Source organism: Scyliorhinus canicula, chromosome 6, assembly GCF_902713615.1.
Source record: "Scyliorhinus canicula chromosome 6, sScyCan1.1, whole genome shotgun sequence".
In the NCBI taxonomy this organism is placed as follows: domain Eukaryota; kingdom Metazoa; phylum Chordata; class Chondrichthyes; order Carcharhiniformes; family Scyliorhinidae; genus Scyliorhinus; species Scyliorhinus canicula.
The window spans coordinates 93,401,752-93,419,223 of NC_052151.1; the positions used below are offsets into that span (position 1 = coordinate 93,401,752).

The 17,472-nt window shown below is 45.9% G+C and overlaps 1 protein-coding gene across 1 annotated transcript in view; it reads left to right on the plus strand.

Moving 5' to 3' along the window:
* Positions 1-17,472, plus strand: part of slc35f1 (solute carrier family 35 member F1) — a 450,036-nt gene that overhangs the window by 140,042 nt on the left and 292,522 nt on the right. The window lies entirely within an intron of this gene.

Consider the following 17,472-nt stretch of genomic DNA (forward strand, 5'->3'; position numbering starts at 1 on the left):
ATTTATGTGGCTGCCTGCCTCATGGGAACATTTCTGGACTCATCCGTGATTCAGCATCTGATGGTTGATGTCCTCTGCAGCACACGCTGAAGCCACTGAAATTTAGGGTGCTACACTAGAAACTCAGCTTGCAGTCATACAAGTTCAGAATGCTGTCCTCATAGCTCCGGATACCCTCTGTTCCAAACAGCTTGCAGAGTCACCCTAAAGGCTGGCAGTGGCTCCTTGGAGCATGAACCTGCTGGTCTCTCCCAAGTTGTCAGTATTCATCCTGCCACTATTAGCACTCCAGTAATGCTCTTGCTTGCTTGTCAATCAGCCACTCCAGACTGCTACTGTCCATGCCGAGGTGGCACAATCTGAAGCTGGGCATTCTAGGCCCTGAGACGCTGGAGGTCATCCTGTAAGGTCATCTAGCTTCTCCCACTGAAAGGCAGCAGCCTTCCTACAGCTATGCCAGCACTGAAGAAGAGCACTAGGACAGGCAGGTACATTGAAAAGACAGACACTAAGAATACACAAGGATGAGTAGGCAAATTTTGTATGGAACATTGGATAGTGTCACTTATAATACTGCTTTATGCAGCGTAGTTAGTGTAATGTTCTCTGTATGCACGGAAGGTGAAGTGATCAGAGAACATACAGCTTTGTAAATGAACAAAACTGTTTATTAACTAACTAAAACACTAAAGAGTTTCTGTGATTCCAGATGGATACATTGACTAAACACAAATATCTAAGCTTAACTAGTACTAATTACTATTGACTAAGGAGCTACTTGATATGCGACTGGACTCCGCCTGCTGTGCACTTTCTGGCTCTGTGTTCCAGTAACCCTCTCCTTTTGCCATGCCACCTGTGGTTGGATGTTAGAATTGTAACCTAAACATACAGGCACTGATGTTTATGTACATAGAACATAGAACAGTACAGCACAGAACAGGCCCTTCGGCCCTCAATGTTGTGCCGAGCCATGATCACCCTACTCAAACCCACGTATCCACCCTATACCCGTAACCCAACAACCCCCCCTTAACCTTACTTTTATTAGGACACTACGGGCAATTCAGCATGGCCAATCCACCTAACCCGCACATCTTTGGACTGTGGGAGGAAACCGGAGCACCCGGAGGAAACCCACGCACACACGGGGAGGACGTGCAGACTCCACACAGACAATGACCCAGCCGGGAATCGAACCTGGGACCCTGGAGCTGTGAAGCATTTATGCTAACCACCATGCTACCCTGCTTGGTTATATTATATACACAGATGATAGTTCACATATCTTCACAGTTAGGATCTGGAATATATGGCTAGAGAATGTTCTAGAGGGAGATTCAATTGTAAATTTCCAAAGGGAATTGGATAAGCACCTGAATAAAAAAATAAATGCAGGCTGATGAAGAAAGAGCAAGAAAGGGTTGGCAACCTTTGATTAGACAGCCTATTACAATGTTAGTTAGTGGTCATAGTGTATTTCAACTGCATCTCAGAATTACTGTAAATAAAATCTGCCAGCCTGTTCAGAACCGTTTAGAAAGCGTGTTAAACACAGCTGTCATATAAGGAGCTTTGGCAGCACTTGATACTGAAAATCACTGAATCCTCTAATTAAAAAAAAAATGAGTTTATGAAATTACAGATTGAACAGGTTGGGATTCTATTCTCTAGAAAAGAGGACACTGATAGAGGCCTTTAAAATTATGAAAGGGTTATAGGGGTAGACAAAGAGAAAATGTTTCCAGTTTCAGACAAGATCAGAACTATGTAGCAGAAGGTAGTCACTGATCAATACAATGAAGAATTCATAAGTTCATAAGATATAGGAGCAGAATTAGGCCATTTGGCCCATTGAGTCTGCTCCGTCATTCGATCATGGCTGACCTTATCCTGGCTTTTACTCCACCGTCCTGCCCGTTCTCCATAACCCTTCAACCCATTACCAATTAAAAATTTGTCTAACTGCTCCTTAAATTTAATCACTCTCCTAACATCCTCCACTCTCTGAGGTAGTGAATTCCACAGATTCACACCCTTTAGGGAGATGTGGGGCTGGATTCCCCGATTTTGAGGCTAAGTGCTGTGGAAACAGTGACGTTTTAAGACAGCAAAAATGACGCAACAGCTGCACCGATTCATCTACTTTAAATAGGCTAATACCATCGCCACGTGGAACACAATCAATTCCATGCAAAACAATGCTGGATTCGCCGGGACCGTGTTTGGTGGACACGGGCAACGTTTCGCGATTTAGGCGTCGCAAACGGTTGAATCCCCACTATAGTTTCTCTCCAACTCCTTTTTAAATTTTCTACCTCCTATCCTAAGACGATGACTATTCAGGAGAATCTCTTTTATTCCGTGACTGGTTAGAATATGCAGCTCACTATCCCAAGGAGTAGTTGAGGCAATTAGCATAGAAGCATGTAAGGGGATGCTCGTTAAGTACATGAGGGTGAAAGGAGTAGAATAATATGCTGATAAGGTTAGGTGAAGAATGGAGGCAACAAGCTCATGTGTAGCATAAACACTAGCATGGATATGTTGAACTGAGTGGCCTGTTGCTATGGTGTAAATGGGGAACTTAGTTTTCTGTGTAAGTGACATCTTCAAAAATAACGGTCTATGAATAACTGCTATAATTTTAATAGGCATCTGCCTTCAGTAAAAACGGTATACATCCTATTTTCAAATATGTACTGAATAAATCAAAGCACCATACACACTAACTGCTGTAACACTGCCGCGTAAGGAGATAATGGAGCAAAAGATCAAAAACTTAGGCTACAAGATAGATTTTAATGAGCATCTTGCAGGAGGAAAGAGAGGGAGAGAGGATTAAGGGGGGAATTCCATGGGTGTGGCAGCTAAAGGTGTTAGTGCTCACTTGCTGTACTTTTGCCAACTTCCAGGGTTTTTGCAGCACTTTGTTGAAGTTGTAGTAGATAAGTGGAGGAACTCGGAAGGAAATTCACCTTCATTGTGTGTCATTATTATGCTGGAGGGTTTTGTGGTTTTATTTTGAAACCTCGCTCCTGTTCATCCCAGCAGGATCACTGAAGTCAAAAGGACAACGTCTCATTAAATTTATGGGCCAGATTTCCATGGCGTTGCACCAACATTTGGAAGCATTTTAAAATGGCGGTTGGGAGCCAATTCCAGAATTTCCACAATTCCGGCAGAGGTAGTTTTCATCAGCATGGAATAAGAACTTGGATAGTAAGCCAGGGAAGTCACCCTACACTTCCAACTTGACCAGTTCGATTGTGGAGTAAAGCACCTCAAACCTCCTGGTTTTTGTGGAGTCTGGGCAGCTTCTTGAGGACTCATGGTTCACGACCCTTCAAAGGAATGGTGAACAATAATCTGGATTCACAGATCTATTGAATGGTATGTTTAAAAGGTCTTACCCATGTACCATCCATGCCCTGACATCCAATATGCACTGTATACAGAGCCATATATGAACAGTGATAATTCTCAAAACGCTCATTAAAAAAATGTCCATTTACAAAGCTATTTTATTATAACCTTGTAGAAATGTCAATCAGATTCTGCAGTTTGTAGATTCAATAACAGCTTTACCATACTTCACACCTCTTAATATTGTCCAAATAAGCATTCAGATATTGATACAGATCGAAGAAAGAATAACTTATTACAACCTTATAAAATGCCAATCAATCAAAGCTAACACTCCACTTCAACCTACATAAATAAAACCTTGTAGAGCTAATTCATTTGCGAGTCTTTAAGCTCAGTTAGAGATTCATAATGAAGCCATCTGGCAACTGTATATACAGAAACAGATAGCCAGACATCTCCAGACAGTAACTCATCCTCCACACATTAAATACATTCTCCTCTCAGCCTCTCCTGCCCAATATTCCACATTTACCACCTCATCATATTTCTGTGTCTGCCCTGATCCGCTGTCTTCTTCTCTGCTCTATATATGCATTCTTTTGCAACCACCTGTCATCTTCTCCCTTCCCCAGCCCCCAACTCACCTGGTTTTATGAGTGCATTCTAACCTGTTTAATGTGAATATTGTGCATGGTCTTAATTTCTTGCCTACAACACTGTGGGTGATCTATTAGTTTATGTGTGTGCATTGCCACAGTCTGGGATAAGAGGGAACTATGAAGCTCTTGTTCTCTTCCTTTAATATAGAAATCAGTGTACTCATATAAAGTAAAATGCCTGTGCTTCTTACCCCAAATGTGTGGACAGCAGCAGTTTCTCGTGGGTTTAAATAAAGAGGATTATTTATTCATACATTCACCCCAAACGACCAACCTAACATCACTCACACACATACATTTGTTCGATCTCTCTCTTTCACTTGCTCTCTCTCAAAAATACAATTAAAAGAGAGAGTGCACTTTTACAAGTTATAAACAAAAGAATAGTTCACCATTCTCATGATTGGCTTGTCTTGAGAAAAAAAACATGTTGCAGTCCCAGTGAAGAAGGGTAGTCTAGGTGTATTCAGTAGCTGGAGTTGGAAATCATACTTGTTGCAGGATTCCCAGTTACTTGTAGTCTCATTTCTAGGATGTCAATCTTGTGTACTGTTGGTCTTGAAAAGTAACAGGCTGGTCAAACCTAAGGGGCGGGATTCTCCGACCCCCGCTGGGCTGGAGAATTGCCGGGAGACGGCGCGAATCCCACCCCGACGCAATCCGGCAGCCGTTTTTTTGGCGGGGGCGGGAATCGTGTTGCGCAGTTTGGGGGCCGTTGGCAATGGTTCCCCTGGCGATTCACCGGCCCACGATGGGCCGAGTGGCTGCCCGTTTTCGGCCTTTAATGGGAGAGGAATCCGGAATATTCCCCCTCCTCAGAGTTGCCTTCAGGCTTTGAGTACTCACTAACAGCTTTGTGTAGCTGAAGGAAGTTCCAGCTAAGATGTGAGAGATAATTCCTCCTTTCTGGGAGAGAGACTCACAAGGATTCTGCTTAGCTCAGCTGGTCCCAAACAAAACTGAAAGCGAAAATGTAGAGAGACCAGCAGGACATTCTAATGTAATCTGCATGGAGAACCTGCTAAGTCTGTCAAGACATGTCACCGCTGATGCTAGCATCTCTTTCCACTGCTTTTTGTAAAATTAAAGATGTAGGCCTTATCAGAACCCAAGTGCAGGAATTATAACAGCCAGAAGAACAGGAATTAAAATGGAAACAAGGGTCCAAAAAGGATTTACAGGATGGTTCCTTACAGTACAGTTGCTTCACATCTCCAGGGACCCAGGTACGATTTCCGGCTTGGGTCACTGTCAGTGCGGAGTCTGCACATTCTCTCTGTGTCTGCGTGGGTTTCTTCCGGGTGCTCCTGTTTCCTCCCACAATCCAAAGATGTGCAGGTTAGGTGGATTGGCCATGATAAATTTCCCTTAATGTCCAAAAAGGTGAGGAGGGGTTACTGGATTAAGGGGATAGTGTTGAGGTGTGGGCTTAAGTAGGGTGCTCTTTCCAAGAGCTGATGGAGACTCAATGGGCCGAACAGCCTCCTTCTGCATTGTACATTCTATGATTCTATGTTACTTAGTCATAATCTGTATACATACATTCCCCCAGGGGTCTGCGAGATTTGCTGTCTTTGTTTCTGAAAAAGACACATACCGCTCAGGAAGTCTCTTCTAGATGGTCTCAAGACATGGGATTTGACATATTTTAGCCTGGAAGATGTTATTTTGTCCTTTTGAGAAAGCATCTTATTTTGAATCCACAGATTAAGACAGGTGGCTCCCAGCTGCCATCTTGGCAGCTATTTGATGTTCATTTTTAAAAGAAAAGTTAATTCCAGAAGATTCCAAACTGACTCCAGTTCATGTTTTAAAAATTATGGAAAGGCCATGTGTCTACGGGGCATCATAGCATGTCTGTGCAGGAAAGATTAATACTGGTGGTGTGTATTACATATCATATGGTAGTTATTTTGCAGTTTTACTTTAAAAGGCAGTCATGGTTAGAGTAAAGCAGTAATCATGCATTAGACGCACAAGCAGAAGGCTTTGAGTTCAATGGCTAAAAGCCGCCCCACTGCGTGAAATTGTAATCTCCTATGCAACATTAATTCTTGGCCAGGATTAAACATTTTCTGGAGGCAACATGGAGACATTTACAGCACAGAAGCCATTCAACATCTGTATCATGCTGGCCAAATCCATGCTCTGCAGAGGTAGGCAGTATCCCATAAAACAGAATATGTCATTTAGGGACTTTCCAAAAAGCAAAGGAACAGAGTTGGATTTTGGGGGGGGGGGGGGGGGGGGGGTGGTTGCGGAGGGTGGTGGGTTTGGGATAGAGGTTTGAAGAGAGTGGTAACAAATGCGTATCTTAAGAAGAACAATGGAGCTGGCCTGTAATGACCTACACTGTGGAACCAAGCCATTTCTGCTCCCTCGTCAACTAATTTTGTTTTTGACAGCATTTACATTCATATCACTTGTAGAGGCAGTCAGGCTCTAAAGGCTGCCTAGCTGTTGCTCGCAGAGCCATGAAAGGAAGGAAAATTTATTCAGAAGCCTGGAGAGACTGTAAAAACATGATGTAAAGCTGTTTAAAATCTCTTTTTAAAGCCCGAAAACCCGCACATTTTGTAGCAGGAATCTTGAAGGAAGTGCTCAGGATTTGCAATCTTGCTTTCTAACTTCAGAGAGACTGATAATGAGTGTCATATAAATGTCATAATCAATCTTGTCAGGAATTATTAATTGTGTCATTAAGCTATTTCTGTAAAATCTCATGTAGATATCCCTACTGAATTGGTGATACTTCATTGCTGGCCAGTATTCTCTCCCGCCGGAGGTAAATTGGAGTGCAAATCAGGAAGCAACTCAGTATCCCTCGCCAGGCACATTTATGCATGGCAAGGTCCCGCTATCGGGCCATCATTCTGAGTGGGCAGCCCGATAGCGAGGTCCCGCGATTACAAAATCGGCGTCGGGGATCGGAGATTCCTGCCCATGTATCACCAAAGAGAAGGAATTGGTGGATGTTGAGTCTGGAGAAGGGTTTGTAGGTAGCCTGGGTCACATTGAGATCCAAAAAGACGAGGTGTTGGGCGCCTTGAAAAATATTAAGGGAGATAAGTTCCCAGGGCCTGATGGGATCTACCCCAGAATACTGAAGGAGGCTAGAGAGGAAATTGCTGAGGCCTTGACAAAAATCTTTGGATCCTCACTGTCTTCAGGTGATGCCCCGGAGGACTGGAGAATAGCTAATGTTGTTCCTTTGTTTAAGAAGGGTAGCAAGGATAATCCAGGGAACTTCAGACTGGTGAGCCTTACATCAGTGGTAGGGAAATTACTGGAGAGAATTCTTCGAGACAGGATCTACTCCCATTTTGTAGCAAACGGACGTATTAGTGAGAGGCAGCATGGTTTTGTGAAGGGGAGGTCGTGTCTCACTAACTTGATAGAGTTTTTCGAAGAGGTCACAAAGATGATGCAGGTAGGGCAGTGGATGTTGTCTATATGGACTTCAGTAAGGCCTTTGACAAGGTCCCTAAAGGCAGACTGGTACAAAAGGTGAAGTCACACGGGATCAGGGATGAGCTGGCAAGATGGATACAGAACTGGCTAGGTCATAGAAGGCAGAGAGTAGCAATGGAAGGGTGCTTTTCTAATTGGAGGGCTGTGACTAGTGGTGTTCCGCAGGGGTCAGTGCTCGGACCTTTGCTGTTCGTAGTACATATAAATGATTTGGAGGAAAATGTAACTGGTCTGATTAGTAAGTTTGCAGACGATACAAAGGTTGGTGGAATTGCGGATAGCGATGAGGATTGTCAGAGGATACAGCAGGATTTAGATCATTTGGAGACTTGGGCGGAGAGATGGCAGATGGAGCTTAATCCGGACAAATGTGAGGTAATGCATTTTGGAAGGTCTAATGCAGGGAGGGAATATACAGTGAATGGTAGAACCCTCAAGAGTCTTGAAAGTCAGAGAGATCTAGGTGTACAGGTCCACAGGTCACTGAAAGGGGCAACACAGGTGGAGAAGGTAGTCAAGAAGGCATATGGCATGCTTGCCTTCATTGGCCGGGGCATTGAGTACAGGAATTAGCAAATCATGTTGCAGCTGTATAGAACCTTGGTTAGGCCACACTTGGAGTATAGTGTTCAATTCTGGTCGCCACACTATCAGAAGGATGTGGAGGATTTAGAGAGGGTGCAGAAGAGATTTACCAGGATGTTGCCTGGTATGGAGGGCATTAGCTATGAGGAGCGGTTGAATAAACTTGGTTTGTTCTCACTGGAATGACTGAGGTTGAGGGGCGACCTGATAGAGGTCTACAAAATTATGAGGGGCAAGACAGAGTGGATCATCAGAGGCTTTTCCCCAGGGTAGAGGGGTCAATTACTACAGGGCATAGGTTTAAGGTGCGAGGGGCAAGGTTTAGAGTAGATATACGAGGCACGTTTTTTACACAGATGGTACTGGGTGCCTGGAACTCGCTGCCGGAAGAGGTGGTGGAAGCAAGGACGATAGTGACATTTAGATAGGGGCATCTTGATAAATACATGAATAGGATGGGAATAGAGGGATACAGACCCAGGAAGTGTAGAAGATTGTAGTTTAGTCGGGCAGCATGGTCGGCACGCGCTTGGAGGGCCGAAGGGCTTGTTCCGGTGCTGTACTTTTCTTTGTTCTATTCCTGGAAAGAGAAAAACATTGACTTGTGTTAAATTAAACCCCTTGGATCCTTAAGCTGTAAGCCATTCGTTCATTTCTCTTAGTTGGTTGTGATTGCCAGCTTCCACAAACAAAGGTGTCAGCCTTGCTTCCCTCATCTTCCTTCAGGGATCAGTAACTCTATAAGTGCTATTACCATGATGTTTGCAAACATCAACCACTTCAAAGTGTACTGTCAATTTCCAACTCAGCACTTCAGCATCACTCAAGCATAGGGGATTCCCCTATTCAGGGGTCTCTTTGAGGGGTCCCCCTATCCAGGGGGTTGGGGGGTCCCCCATATAGGAGGTTTAAGGGGGTCCCCTGTCTATTGGGTCCTGAGGGGGGTCTCCCCATCTAGTGTGTCTCTGTGGGTGGGTCTCCCTACATAGGGAATATATGTGGGGGAATCTCCTTATCCAGCAGCTTTCTGGGAAGTGGGCGGGGGTTCTGTATTCGGGGGTCTCTGGGGGGGTTGTCCCTATCCAGCAGATCTCTGTGAGAGTTATGCCTATCCAGCAGGTCTCTGGGGATGTCTACCCCGGCAAGTGCTTGGAAGGCTAGGTAGATTAGCATCCTCCTGCTTGGGCACAGGCAAGAACCCCGATTCCGCCCCAGTGGGGGGTGGGGGAGCACAGCGTTCGATTTGGCGCCCATCCGAATGCCCAATATACTGCTCGATTGCGATCCACATTGCCAGCGTTGTGGGCCAGAGATCACACCCCAGGAAATGTTGGTGTAGATTCGGATTTGGTTTGCTAGTGTAAAATGGATGATGGTAAATTTGCGGCATATTTTACATCTCTCCCTTTTTTTTGGCCTCTGTCTAAAAGTGGTAATTAAAAGAAGAATCTCAGCTTGTGAAACTAAAAGGAAGTAGTTATTCTCATATTCAGCTCATGACCAATTTGAGGCCCAGTGGGATTATGAAATCAGGGATGTTGTTCTATGTAGTCAGGAAAATGTTACAAAATCTTAATTCGGTGGCAAATTAAATATGAAAACCCTATTCTGTTTATACTGCACTGCAGTTTCTGGCAGGAGTGTCTCCAAGCATACTGACATCTGAAAACTTGGGTAGACATTTGTCCATTTCTTCACCGTGTCGGTTGGAGAGATAAGGCTTTAGATCACTGAGATAAATCACTTCTGCTGAACAAATAGTGAACCCTTAATCCCTACTCTATGGGCTCGATCTAACTAAAAAACAGTAACAACCATCTGGAACTTGGGTTAGCCTCTCCAGGGGTCTACTGGCCGTGTCTCACCCTGGTTCCAGCGAGCCGTGGCTGGTAGATTATTCATTCCCTGTCTATGATTATGTATTTTCATTATGTACCATCATGTATTTATCGTATGGTCTTATGTTTTCATGTATGGTGTGTTCTGCCTGGCCTGTACACAGAATAATACTTTTCACTCTACCTCGGTAGACGTGACAATAAATCTTCTGTCTATACATCTATTCTTGAGTCCTTGTAATGGTGGAGGTGAGCTGCCTTCTTGAACTGCTGCAGTTCATTTGGTGTAGATACACCGACAGCGCTGTTAGGAAGTTCCTGGGTTTTGACCCAGCGACAATGAAGGAATGTTGATATATTTCCAAGTCAGGATGGTGATTGACTTGGGAGAGCAACTTCCAGATGGTGATGATCCAAAGTTTCTGTTGCCTTTGTCCTTCTAGATGCAGTCATTGTGGGTTTGGAAAGCATCCTATCTGGCTGCATCACAGCCTGGTAAGGCAACTGCTCGGCCCAAGACTGCAAGAAACCTCAGAGAGTCGTGAACACAGCTCAGTCCATCACACAAACCTGCCTCCCATCCATTGACTCCACCTACACCTACTGCTGCTTAGGGAAAGCAGGCAGGCTAGATAGCGTGGTGTTCTTTATGTTGCTTATTTCATGATGATTGGCGTAGTGTTCACAAAGACCACAAAATAGCTTTACTGGAAACAAAGCTAGAAATTTATTAACACTATTAACTTGGATTTGACACATCCTCTTAAAGAATACATAGTTGATTAATAACATCTAAACTACACTTATCTACAGCTAATCTCAGTACTGGTTTAAACAATGATCTGCACTCATTTACACTATCTGCTCTTCTGACTCTCACTAGCGAACTCCTGCACACACTCTCCCCACAAGGCTTAGCATCGCTGTCTTATATAGATGTAACTGTAATGGCTACTCTAGTGGCTACTCTCGGCACTTCATTAACCCTTGCAGTACTGACAGTTATAATAATACCACAGATAAAAATGATAACATTTGAGCATCCCTCTTTCTGAATAAAACATGCATGTGTGTCCTTGATATTTGCAACAATGCCAGTTTATTTGAAAACAGTGTCTGAGAGTTAAGCTGTACCATAGTACATAGGCAGAAAATCTAGAGAAAAATTACATTTCTAGTTCAAAGGAAGAAGGGTGTCACAATTTCAAGAGCTGAGGAATTGAGAGGGTGGAAACTGGAGCAGGGAATGATTTGGATTTTGTTGGGCTATCAGTGTGTGCGTGCAGTCTGAAGGATCATTGACGTCTAGTGTCGGCAGGCTAGGAGCAGATGTCTTCAGGATCACAATCCAACTGACCATAGACTAGAGCTTTACTGGAAGGAATCCAGGCGGTCTTGTATTTTTCAGCTGTTCACAGTAACCACAGTAAAGCAATTAGGAATTGTTCCACATTCAGCCTATGAGAATGTACCATTCTCTTAGATTTGGCAATCAGCCAGAGCATGTGCACCCAGATGATCTCATTGTTAACACTGACTGGCACTACTTGAATGATACACACTGTTCGGTAGCATAGAACAGTAAATCAAATAATCGGCCCAAACTGGGGTCAAGTGGGAATATTTAGCAGGAGTCTTAGGAACCATCGAGTTTGTTTAACGTAATGTATTGGGTTCAGCTTTCCTTGTGACTGATGCTGAATATCTCGGATATGTCCAGGAGATTGGAATGGCCAGATTCTCTGAAAACAACCTTCTAATATGCATCTGGTAGTAGCAGATCGCGCCGGTGGGCCGCCTCAGTTGCTGAAAAACGCGTACATCCCGCCCTCAGAAACTTTTCCGATAAATTGCACCCCACAGCTCTTTTACATGTGTGAAAATTTAAATGGATTAACAAAAGTTACCAGAAAGTGACATTCAACCACTGTGACAATGTTGTGATCAGGTGGCAGATAGATGTAGCAGTACTTCAAATAAATTACAAACCTCCTTTCATGTTAACATTATGCCCCTTGTTAGTGATTTGGACTTCAGGATGCAAGGGACACTAAAATGTGTGGTAAAGAGAAGAAAAGAGCTATGATCAAGAGAGGCAGACAATTCTGATTTATTCTATTTTCTTCGAGCGATCTACTGGAACATGAACTCACAATATGACAGCAAAGATCTTGGGAGCCCAGAAGCAGACATTTCTCCTCCCTGAGCTTCAAATAATAAAAGGCTGACAACTTTTACTTAGGGCGCAATTTTCCCAAAAGAGAACAAAGTCCCCCAGCGAGCGCATTTAGCCGCGTGTTGCTCGGCACTCAGTGCGACTCGGGTCGTATTAGGGGCGTCAACGGGGAATTTTTTTTTTCATAGAATTTACAGTGCAGAAGGAGGCCATTCGGCCCATCGAGTCTGCACCGGCTCCTGGAAAGAGCACCCTACCTAAGGTCAACACCTCCACCCTATCCCCATAATCCCACCCATCACTGAGGGCAATTTTGGTCACTAAGGGTAATTTATCATGGCCAATCTACCTAACCTACACATCTTTGGACTGTGGGAGGAAACCGGAGCACCCGGAGGAAACCCACGCACACACGGGGAGGATGTGCAAACTCCGCACAGACAGTGACCCAAGCCGGAATCGAACCTGGGACCCTGGAGCTGTGAAGCGATTGTGCTATCCACAATGCTACCGTGCTGCCCTTCAATGCTACCGTGCTGCCCTTATGTGTGGCGAGGCCGCATATAGCCCCGTTTTGTATGCTCACGGAACTCCCCATTGTAGCGAGAGATTGGGAAGTCTTTTTAAAATGGTGCCCCGATCTCTGAAGCCTCCAAAAGAATACCCGACCTTCCCTCACCCCACCCCCACAAACGCAAAATGGGATGGTCCCCCCCCCCCCCCCCCTCCCAGCACCCAGGCAGGCAGTGCCAGGTTTGCATCCAGGTGGCACTGCCAGGGTCTCCAGGTGGTACCAGCAGTGCCAGGGCACAACCCTACCCAAAGGGCATGCAGCTGGGCCCCTCCATTCCTCTTGGAGACCCCTACGAGTGGCGTTCCATCTGGTCCGTGTCGTAAGTGGGGCAGCCTCGGTGTCGGGGTGGGCCACCATTGGTGGTGGTGGGATGTCGCCCCTGTGCTGTGAGGGGGGGTTGTGGGGGTTAGGGGGATGCCTCATTGCCCATGTGTCCATCATGCCACCCCCAGGATTGTGTGTTTCCATTACGGGTGTGCCTCTGGTCACACGGCTGCAGGCTATTGCAAATAGGGAATTGGCAATCAAAGTTAAGTGAGAACTTCACAGCGCCCAACTGGATTTCCATATGGCACGTGGCAGTTGTTGCCATCAGACCATGATGCCTGGACACTGTGCCTGAACACTGCTGGAGGCAACACCACTGATGCAACGGCCAACATCTGAACACCCAGGGGCTGGGCCCCAGCAATGGGGACATCACCGCGACCAGAGGGTGAGTGTGTGCACCGGTGAGGGCACCCGTGCCCGCTCCGGGTAATATTATGAGCGGGTTTCTGGGGTACAGGGTGTGGGGTCCAGTGTCCGGGGGCCCCTGCTGTGGCTGGGGGTGCATGGGCTGAGCTGGTTGGATGGCAGGGGATGTGGGGGAGCGTGCAATGGGGGAAAGGAGGGTCCCGGGGTGGAAGATACCGCTGCTTGTCAGTCCCACATCATCTCCAATTCCTTACAGATATTACATGGGATGGATGATATATTGGGCCCTGTGCAGGCTGCCCTCGCGATGCTGCTGGCAGGCGCGGCAGCTGGATGCTGGAGAAGAAGGCGGCAGCAGCATCAACAGGTGCCCCGCTCAACACCCAGAGAACCTGGCCGCCCATCAGGCCAGGGAGGGACCCAAAGGAGGAGGCTGACGTGGCCCAAGATGTACAGGCATCACTGGTCTTTTGACCAGATGACGGGCAACAAGGCAATGAGGCGGAATTGACACCACATGGAGGAGGAGAATTCCCACTCCCGGTGGCCATCAAGGACACCTCAGCCCTGAACATTTAAGCTGCAGCATCATTCCAGGACTTGAGCAGGGTCTTGTGCGGCATCTCACAAGCTGCAGCCCACTAGTGCATCCGTGAAGTCATGGATGCCCTGTTTGCCTGGCAATAAACTATATAAACTTTGACATGGACCAGGCCCAACAAGATTAGGCTCCTCTGCCATCGGCAGTACACCGTCCAGAGAGTTGCCCGCTTTGTGGTGGTCTGCTGTGTCCTCCACAACATGGCACAACAGTGCAACATGGCAACGGGCTGCAGGGGCAGGAATGTGTCGCCACCTCTGAGGAGGAGGATGAGGAGGCGTCGGACCAGGAGGGGGCTGGAGGGTGAGCCCGGGGAGGACCTACAGGACCAGCCGGAGGATAGAGGATAGTCGGCAGCGGCAACTGTCCGGCAAGTGTTCCTATATTCTGCTTAACGTTTGAAATGATCTTACATTTCATTAGTGCCACTGATGAACTCTGGAAGCATGAAAAGGCTGAGATTTTAAACAAAACAACTGTTTTATGTGTGTGCGTGTTTGTGTTTGTGTGCGTGTGTGTGTGCTTGACTTTTCCCATGAGAAACATGCAGCCACTTTCCCTGTATGACACAGGAAGTACTTCATCTCTCCAATAGACAACAACAACATCGAGTGCACCTTTTCTCACCCGTGTCACGTATTGAAGGCCAAACAGAATTTCATTGGGGAACTGGGGAGTATAAGGATGCGGTTACTGACCCATGTCAATTCCTTTTGTATTGGAAGAAAGACTTGCATTTATATAGTGCATATAATCACATCTCTCAGAAATATAAATACTTTTTATACTTTGGACTATTACTTTGAGCTGTAGTGACTTGTTTTGTAGGAAATTGCAGCTGCCATTTTGAACAGTAAGGACCTGAACAAACAGCATTGAGAGGAATGACCAGTTAATTTGCATTTGATAGTGTTTGTCGAGAGGGGAATGTTGACCAAGGTACCAGAGAACATGCTCTTTGATTAATCCATTTGAAACCATTGGAGCATGGTTTTGACTTCTCATCTGAAGATTTATTTTGTTTCTGTAAGCAAGCATTTGTTGCTCAGTTCAAATTTGTTTCGCTGAAAGTATTCCAGATTGTTTCTTCCCAAGGTTTTTGACATTAAATCTAAAGTCATTTGGAACCTGAAAAAAAACATGAATTCACTTGTGATGGATGAGATGCAGTTTTATAAGCCAAATGCAGGAAAAATGTAACAATTGAAAATTAAAGACCAAAATTATATCAATGTTTTTTGCGATCTTGCGGAAGTGCCTCAATAATACAAAAATGTGCCGTACGATTAATTTTCAAGCTGTTCTAAATGATAATAATAATCTTTATTAGTGTCACAAATAGGCTTACATTAACACTGCACTGAAGTTACTGTGAAAAGCCCCTAGTCGCCACACTCCGGTGCCTGTTCGAGTACACTGAGGGAAAATTCAGAACGTCCAATTCACATTGGACATTGAACAAAATTCTCTGGTGAGTGTGTCCAGCTGCGTGTTTCCCACGCTTGCGGTGACTTTACAATGCCATTCGTGTTAAATAAGGAGTCTCATAGGGGAATACACACATATGAGGCCACACATAGCCCCATTTTCCACATTGAGTTGCTCTGCTCGCCAGACTCTGCACGCATGATCACCACCACATTATGGGAGGGTCCCTGCACCCCCCCCCCCCCCCCCCCCCACACACACACACACACACACATGCAGGGCACCACCAGCCTGATTGTGCACATGCAAAAAGTGTCAGCGTGGCATCTTGGCAGTGCCAACCTGGCAGTGCCCCTTCCAGCTGGCAGTGCCACCCAGGCACCATGGCAGAGCTAGGCTGGCACCTAGGTTGCACTGCTAGGCTGCCACTGCCAGGGTTCCAGGCTGACATTGCCAGGTTGCCTGGGTAGCAGCCATGCCAGGACACCACCCTGCCCAATGGGCCTTCCCCGAGGGCCTCTGATACCCTGGGAGACCCCTCCCCCCACATGTGCCATTCTGTCTGGACCAGTGCTGAACAGCATTCGCCTGAGGTCTCCGAGGTAATGGGGATAGATCAGTGTTTTTCAGACTTTATTTCCACGGACCCATTTTTACCAACCGGCCAACCTTTGTGACCCACGTCGGCCGACCTTCGCGACCCATGCTGGCCGTCATTCGGGAACCACCGTTTTCTCTTACCTTTAATGTGAGAGGTAAGCCTGCTTTGTCCTCGTGATCATACTCCAATCAGATTCACAGGAGGAGAGGGCTATGCATATCGGTTGCAGGATTCAACCGGTTCCTTGGTGCCGTCTTCATCTTTGTGAGGACAGAAGATCCAACCTCGCGCATGCCCTTGTTGTGAAGGGCGAAAGCAACAAAATGCTTGTTTTACTGAGCTCCAGATACTCCTCAGAGACACTACTCCAGAATGCTGACAGCCTCATTGACTTGTGCTGTGTTTTTAATGAGCCGTCACAGCTGAGGTGCAGAAGTTCAGTTTCCTCATTTGGAGTTAGCTGCAAGTTAACAACTGATTCTGGGGTCACAAACTCAAAGAGATTTTTCATCCACCTCTTCTCTCTCAAAATCTCAAACTTCTCCTTTGAAAAAAATCAAGAGATTTGTCCTCGAACTCGTCATGCTTAGTCTTGAAATGTCTTTGAAGTTTTGAGGGTTTTAAACTTTCATTTGCCAGCACTTCCCTGCATATAACACACATGGGCCTTGCATCTTGATTTGCATTGACACAATTAATAAATCCATACCTTAAAAAATTGTTTTTACACTGCTTTGTACCTGATTACAGCTTCTTCTGAATGGGCTGTTCACCAGAGGCCCTGGAGCTCACACCAACATTGCTTTGTCCTGTTGTGGATTCTCCTGAGCCACCCTCTCCAGCAGGTTTAGTTGTGAGATCATGACCTGTTTGTGTCTCTGGCCCTCTCTTCCTTATAACAAAACTATCCATTTAAAATTTTACTTGTTTGCTGCTGGAGGAATCGCAATCACGCCCAAATATTCTGAAATCCGATACACACTCAGCCCCAAGCATTTCGGATAAGGGATTTTCAACTTGTATTGCAAATATTATGTTGGTATGATAAGTTCTTTCTAGATACACTGCAAGGTTGAGCTTGAGGTTTAGCTGGACAGCTGGTTCGTGATGCAGAACAAGGCCAGCAGCGTGGGTTCAATCCCCGTACCGGCTGAGGTTATTCAACCTTGCCCCTTGCCTGAGGTGTGGTGATCCTCAGGTTAAACCACCACCAGTCAGCTCTCCCTCTCAAAGGGGAAAGCAGACTATGTTCATCTGGGTCTGTGACAACTTTACTTATATTCAAAAACATAGTGTGATTAGTCATTTGCCAGAAAACATAGGGGGCAGGATTTTCCAATCCCGCAGCAGAGTGTCCACGCCATCGTAAACGCCGTCGCGTTTTATGATGGCGTGAACAGGCCGCTCCCACAACTAATTCTGGCCCCTACAGGGGCCAGCACGGCGCTGGAGCAGTTCGCGCTGCTCCAGCTGC